Source organism: Gobio gobio (assembly GCF_949357685.1).
Source record: "Gobio gobio genome assembly, chromosome: 6".
Taxonomy (NCBI): Eukaryota; Metazoa; Chordata; class Actinopteri; order Cypriniformes; family Gobionidae; genus Gobio; species Gobio gobio.
In genome coordinates this window covers 38,290,815-38,298,394 of record NC_137102.1, presented here as the reverse complement: position 1 = coordinate 38,298,394, position 7,580 = coordinate 38,290,815, and positions in this window count along the sequence as shown.

Here is a 7,580-nt window from a genome sequence, read left to right as displayed (position 1 = left end):
GAAGCATTTCAGTTGCTCAGACTGACTGACTTAAAGCAGCAGCGCTGACACACACATCCGTGCTTCTATAGGCCTATTGTTTTTTAAAATAGATAATATATTTATATAATATTCCATACATTATCAGAGCTTGGCAGACATAATTATTATATATTTTTAGACAGGTTAATTAATAGATAATAGCCTAATTAATGTTATTATTAATGTTTAATTTTAATCATACATAATAAATAATCCTGCCATATAAAGTTTGACATTTATTAAGAGTATTTAGATAAAAATGGGACAAATAATTACATAATAATATAGTCATAATTTAAGTAAATTAATAAACAATTAAACATTTTTGAATTCCAGAATTGTCAAAAAAAGCGATTACTGGTTCAGAAGGACTGCAAAAATGAAAATTCTGTCATCATTTACTCACCCTCAAGTTGTTCCAAACATGTACACATTTCTTTGTTGTGTTGAACACATAGGAAGATTCATTCCTACTATGGAAGTCAATGGTGCCCCCAGAGTAAATGATGACAGAATGTTTTAGTTTTGGGTGAACTATCCATTTAAAGTGCACCAAATGAGCTACTAAAGAGTCTGAGCCTTACCCAGTCTGATTACCTTCATAGTAATTTAATGTTAGCTGGGCATGATTAAGCTCAAACTGTCATGATGTTACAGTCTGTAAGGAAATCGATGTAACGTGCTGGCTGCCTGTGTGTGTCCTCTAGCTAATGTTAGCCTTATTTAAAAGCGTCTAGCCGTTTTTATATCCACTGAAAATTTCGCAGCAATTAATTTATCAAAGCTGGTCTGCACCAAAGAAGGAAGGTTTGGGAAAATGCAGTATCAGATGGCAGGTGAACTTGGATACCAATGTGTAGCAGCAAGTGCCTGTATAATGTCAGCCATTTTATTTGAGTGAGCTAACGGTATGAAGGTCCGGTCACCTTTTTAATGAAAATAAAATATCTAATGTTTTTAAAACCTAATGTTAGACCACAGCCTTTCACGGCTAAAGTGAGGGAGGAGTTGGGCTAACTGTTAGCCCAAAGTTAGCATCAGTAGCTTCAGCCCTATGCATCTCAGTCTAGGAGCTGAAGCAGGAACAGTTAATGTTAACTTTGAATGCAATGGGCGGCAAGCCCCTCCGCCTCGTTTCCTTGCCAATTGTCAGGTCCAAACTCGTCACAAACTTAATGCTGAATTAAAAGGCATTAAAACACAATGTAAATGAGAACTCAATGCAACAATTTGTTTGTAACAATGACAGGCTCAGGATGCAAGTGCAAAACGTTCTTTATTGAATGACAAGGTTCGCAGTCAAAACCGGCAGTCCACACACACACACACACAGGTGGGTCAAACAGACACAAGCTGGATGGAAGGTGACGTAGGGACCTCGGTGGACAGACGGTGATCGTGCTCAATCCAGGTGTGGTGAATCCTCGTGAAGGTGCCCATAATCCCAGTGCTGAGTGGAGAATCCAGAACGAACACGACGAAGAACAAGGAATCCAGGAACCAAACGACAGCGAGGGACAACCAGGGCAGGAACACACACCGGGGAAACCACAACGATCTGACAACATGAAACACCAGTCACTGCACATATAAAGACACAAACAATTGGAACCAGCTGGTGCTGCTGATCAGCAGTGATCAGTGACCACGCCCACAGACACAACACGAGACGAGAGAGAGACAGCAGATTAATGAACCGTGACATTACCCTCTCCTCTAGGAATGCCTCCTGGCATTCCCAGACGGACTTACCTGTCGATTGTAATCATCGATCAGGGAGTGATCCAGAATGTCTTTAGCAGACACTAGACTTCTCTCCTCCGGACCGTAACCTTCCCAGTCCACCAAGTATTGAAATCCGCATCCCCTCCTTCTCGAATCCAGAATACGGTTAACCGAATAAGTGGGTTCCCCATCTACGAGACGCGGCGGGGGAGGAACAGGGACCGGCGGATTAATGTGTGCATGAAACACGGGCTTAATTTTAGATACATGGAAGGCGGGATGAATTCTCCTGTACGCGGGAGGAAGTTTGAGTCGGAGTGCCACCGGACTAATGATCTTGGTGACAGGAAACGGGCCAATAAATTTAGGAGCAAGCTTATTAGACATGGATCGGAGAGGAATGTTCTTAGTAGAAAGCCACACTTTTTGACCAACGACGTATACGGGAGGCCTCGACCGGTGGCGATCGGCTTTAGCCTTGGTGCGCGCCCCTTCCTGGAGAAGAGTCTCTCGGGCTCTGCTCCAGGTGTGACGGCACCTCTGGATGAAGGCGTGAGCGAAGGGGACCGCGACCTCGGATTCCAAACTGGGAAAAACTGGTGGCTGGTAACCTAAACTACATTCAAACGGAGAGAGGCCCGTGGATGACACTGGCAAGAATTGTGAGCGTACTCCACTATTGAGAGTTGCTGACTCCAGGAGGAAGGATTCCTGGAAACCAAACATTGCAACACTCTCTCCAAGTCTTGGTTGGCTCTCTCGGTTTGTCCATTGCTTTGAGGATGAAACCCCGAAGATAAACTGACACTCGCCCCCAGAAGTCTACAAAACTCTTGCCAAAATTTGGACACAAATTGGGGACCCCTGTCAGACACCACGTCCATCGGGAGGCCATGTAATCGAAAGACGTGATCAATGACAGTAACCGCTGTCTCCTTGGCTGAAGGTAATTTGGGTAAAGGAATAAAATGAGCCGCCTTCGAGAACCGGTCCACAACGGTCAAAACGACCGTCTTGCCCTGGGAGGGCGGTAATAAAATCTAGAGCGATATGGGACCAGGGTCTCGAAGGGACTGACAGCGGTTGCAATAACCCATCCGGAGGGCGATTGGAAGTTTTACCAGTGGCACAAACCGAGCAAGCCAAGACAAAATTGCGGATGTCGCGAGCCATAAGTGGCCACCAGAATCGTTGTCTTACCAAATAACTGGTGCGGTGCACCCCTGGGTGGCAAGCTATGCTGGAACAATGTCCCCACTGAATAACGTCGGACCGATTTCCCTCTGGCACAAACAAACGATTCGGTGGGCAATCGGGCGGAGGCGTTACCCCTTCTAAGGCTGATATAACCTTCGATTCGATCTCCCACCTAAGAGTGGAGACAAAAAGGGTCTCGGGTAAAATACACTCGGGAGTAGACGGGCGTTCGGATTGGTCAAAAATTCGAGATAAAGAATCGGGTTTGATGTTTTTGGAACCCGGGCGGTACGAGAGTGAGAAGTCAAAACGTCCGAAAAAAAGTGCCCACCGAGCCTGCCTAGAGTTGAGTCTTTTAGCAGTTCTGATATATTCTAAGTTCTTGTGATCAGTCCATACTATGAAAGGTACCCCTGACCCTTCCAACCAGTGACGCCACTCCTCCAGCGCTAACTTGACAGCCAACAACTCTCTATTACCAATGTCATAGTTACGTTCGGCAGGTGATAAACGATGAGACAAAAACGCGCAGGGATGCATCTTGTCGTCTGTGGAAGAACGTTGGGAGAGAAATGCTCCTACCCCCACCTCTGATGCGTCGACCTCCACCACGAACTGACGTGATGTATCAGGTGCAACGAGAATGGGAGCCGAAACGAAGCGGCTTTTGAGTTTGACGAATACAGCTTCAGCTGTATTGGACCTCCTGAACGTCGTTCAGGGGGAGGTCAAGGCAGTCAGAGGCGCGGCTAGTTGGCTGTAGTTGCGAATGAAATGCCGATAAAAATTGGCAAATCCCAGAAACCTCTGTAGGGCCTTACGGGAATCCGGACTTGGCCAATCTATCACAGCCTTAACCTTGTCAGGATCCATACGCACTCCCTCAGACGAGACGATGTACCCTAGAAAAGGAACACACTGTGCATGAAAAACGCATTTCTCCGCCTTGACAAAAAGCCCATTCGCTAACAACCTCTGAAGCACTCGTCTGACATGCTGAACGTGATCCTGGAGAGAAGATGAAAAAATCAATATGTCGTCCAGGTAGACATATATGAACTGGTCGACCATATCTCTCAGCACGTCATTGACGAGTGCCTGGAAGACCGCTGGGGAGTTGGACAGCCCGAACGGCATGACCAAGTATTCAAAGTGCCCCCTAGGGGTATTAAACGCGGTCTTCCATTCATAACCCTTCCTTATGCGAACCAAATGATAAGCGTTACGTAAATCCAATTTTGTGAAGACGGATGCTCCCAGTAATCGCTCGAAAGTTGAAGACATCAGCGGCAAAGGATAAGTATTCTTTACCGTGATGTTGTTCAGCCCCCTGTAATCAATACACGGTCGCAGAGAGCCATCCTTCTTCCCCACAAAAAAGAACCCCGCCCCCGCTGGAGATGAGGAAGGGCGAATGAATTTGGATGCTAGCGAATCAGAAATATATTTCTCCATAGCCTCCCTCTCTGGAACAGAAAGTTAATATAATTTGCCCTTAGGCTGAGACTCACCCGGTACTAAGTCTATAGCACAGTCATAGGGACAATGCGGAGGAAGAGAAGCAGCACGAGACTTACTGAACACTCTCCTCAGGTCCTGGTACTCCACGGGCACGTTAGATAAATCCACTACCTCCTCCTGGAACACAGAGACAGGAACAGATGAACAAGCAGACACTAAACAAGACTCATGACACAAACTACTCCACTCAGACACAGTGTTGTGGCCCTAATCGACTCTGGGGTTATGCTTGGTGAGCCACGGATGTCCAAGTACAACGGGTGCCAAAGGTGAGTTCATGAGAAAAAATGTGATGGTTTCTGTATGATTGCCGGATGTGATGAGAGTGATGGAGTCAGTAATGTGAGAAATGTTGGGTAGTGATTGGCCATTGAGAGCGTTGACGGAGATGCAGAGTGTAAGTGGAGAGAAGGGAATCTGAAGTCTTTGAGCCAGTTTAAAGTCCATTAAATTACCCTCAGCTCCCGAGTCCAGTAATGCCTTGGTGTCGTGCATGTGAGCTGCCCACCTTAGTCTTACCGGGAGGAGTGTGGATGATGAGGTCTTCTCAGCGGAGATCCCACCCGATAGTAGCCTCAATGTTACTACCGGGCTTGATCTTTTACCGGGCAGGAGTGGATGAAGTGGCCCGCCTTGCCGCAGTACAGGCAAAGTCCCTGGGATCTCCGCTTCTCTCTCTCCTCCCAGGAAAGCCGAGCTCTCCCCACCTGCATGGGCTCGTGATCAGCGACGGGGCTGACCGTGTCCCCCCTGCCGGAGCGGAATTCCTCCACGCCGCGAAACTGGTGATTCTGCTGGAATCGGCCCATTCTGCTCAACCGAGCGTCGACTCTTAGCGCCATTTCAATGAGTCCATTCAAGCTGGTAGGAAGGTCCAACATATAAATCTATCTTTGGACACGGTCTGCCAACCCATGCAGGAATCTGTCCCACTGCGCCTCCTCGTTCCAACGGCACTCTGCGGCCAGGGTGCGGAACTGGATGGAATATTCCGACACCGAGCGCTCTCCCTGGCGGAGATCGGCGAGTAACCTGGCCGCCTCTTTACCCGCCGCCGCACGATCGAAAACCCTCTTCATCTCCGCGGAGAGTGCCTGGAACGAGGCGCAGCATGGGTCTTGACTCTCCCACACCGCCGTTCCCCAAAGAGCCGCTTTACCAGCCAATAAGGTAAGAACGAAGGCCACTTTGGACGGTTCCAGATGAAACGTCTGCGGTTGCAGGGAGAAGTGCATTGAACAACGGGTCAGAAATGCTCTGCAATATTCAGGCTCACCTGCGTATCCCTCCGGGGTGGGCAATCGCGGCTCTCGTGGGGAACTCTCCTCCGTTGGTATAAGCTGCACGGGCGGTGTGGGTGGCGCAGTGGGAGTCCCCAGCAGTTGTAGTTGACGGGTGAGCTCGGACACCTGCGTCACAAGAGCTTGGACTGCCTGACCTGTGTGGGCGATACCTTCCTCTTGTTGATCCATTCTCGCTATGCTGCGTGCAGCGAACTCATTCCAACTCGTTGCGCTTGCTGCATCCATCGTTGGTCAGATCGTTCTGTAACAATGACAGGCTCAGGATGCAAGTGCAAAACGCTCTTTATTGAATGACAAGGTTCGCGGTCAAAACCGGCAGTCCACACACACACACAGGTGAATTGTAACATGAATTGTAAATACATTTGGCATTAACTTTTAGAGTATTATTTTAACATCACAAATTGTCTGGTCTTTGTGTGTGTAATTCAGGCCTGTATTTAATGTGTGTAATAACAACAGAGTAAAAAGGTTGGAAGGACCCCTTGCTGGATTAATAAAGTATACATTATTTCTATATCTACAGGATTTAAACTCGGCATCAGACTATTTGGCCTAGTTCCTAATTGTACTTTTGTATTTTTTTTTTGTCAATTCAGGTCAAGGAGGAATTCAGGAGAATAATTACGGTTTCACTGGAGCAGAGCTTTATGTACAAACATGACCACTACACAAAACTTATTGCCCTTATGATGGCCAAGAGAGGTGTCATCGGGACCAAGCTGAGGCCGTTCATGGACAGACTGAGCCGGGTAGGCTTATTTAAAATAGTCATGCATATATATAGGTATATATGCAGGACAACTCCTGCTTGTAATGCACACAGTATTGACACATTATCAATCTGTTCACAGAACCAAAGCATTGAGATGAGACGTGAAACTGTCTAAAAAGTAATTTTTAGCAAGCATGTTCGTTCTGCACTGATAATGAATATCTGTTGTATTTGTTTCTCAATAGAGTTGTGTTCTTTCTTTCTTATAAACTGTATGCAGGAGGACACTCGCAGTGATGCCGCTGAACATATCCTTAAGATACTGGTCGTCCATGGTGCTGAGTCCATCCTTTTGGAAGGCAGGGAGATGTTTCCAGGATGTTGCAGTACTTCTAAAGCTTGCACACTGCTGATGGAACTTATTTGTGCCCTCAACCTGGCATAGCCCCCAACACTGCGCTACACCTTTGAGGTGTTCCAGAAACTTTTCCTGGACCTGGATGGTGTTAAGATGTCCCCAAAAGTGCAATCTTTAAAGTTGAAGTTGCTCTCCTAAATGCTATTGACATAGCATGTGCTGTACAATCAAGGCTGTTGGTACACACCAATTTACATCTCAACGATTGTAACAAAAACTTGAAAAGATAGATTCGTCTCTATTGGACCCAACGCCCATGTGCAGGAGAGCTTGTCTTTATGGATATTTCACTGTCAAACACACAGACTTGGACTTGCCTTAAGTTTTGATTCCCCAAAAGACTGTTAATGTGGTTAAATTTGGCCACGACTACTTGTTAGTTATATTGTTGCATTTGTTGTTGACTATGTATTTTGCTGGTGAAAGATATAAAAAAGGGCACTGTGGAATGAATATTGTGTCAGTGTGAAGATAAATATCCATTTCAGAACACTTGACCACATTAATATGCAAGTCACTAGATAAAAAAAAAGTACTTGATGCAGAGAAAATTACATTTATTTGGTAACACTTAAAAAAAGCAACATTTACATAATAATAGTGAGTAATATAAATTCATTAAACTAAGTAATTCAAAATGTGAAATGGACAGACATTATAAAATCTACTTGAGTAAATG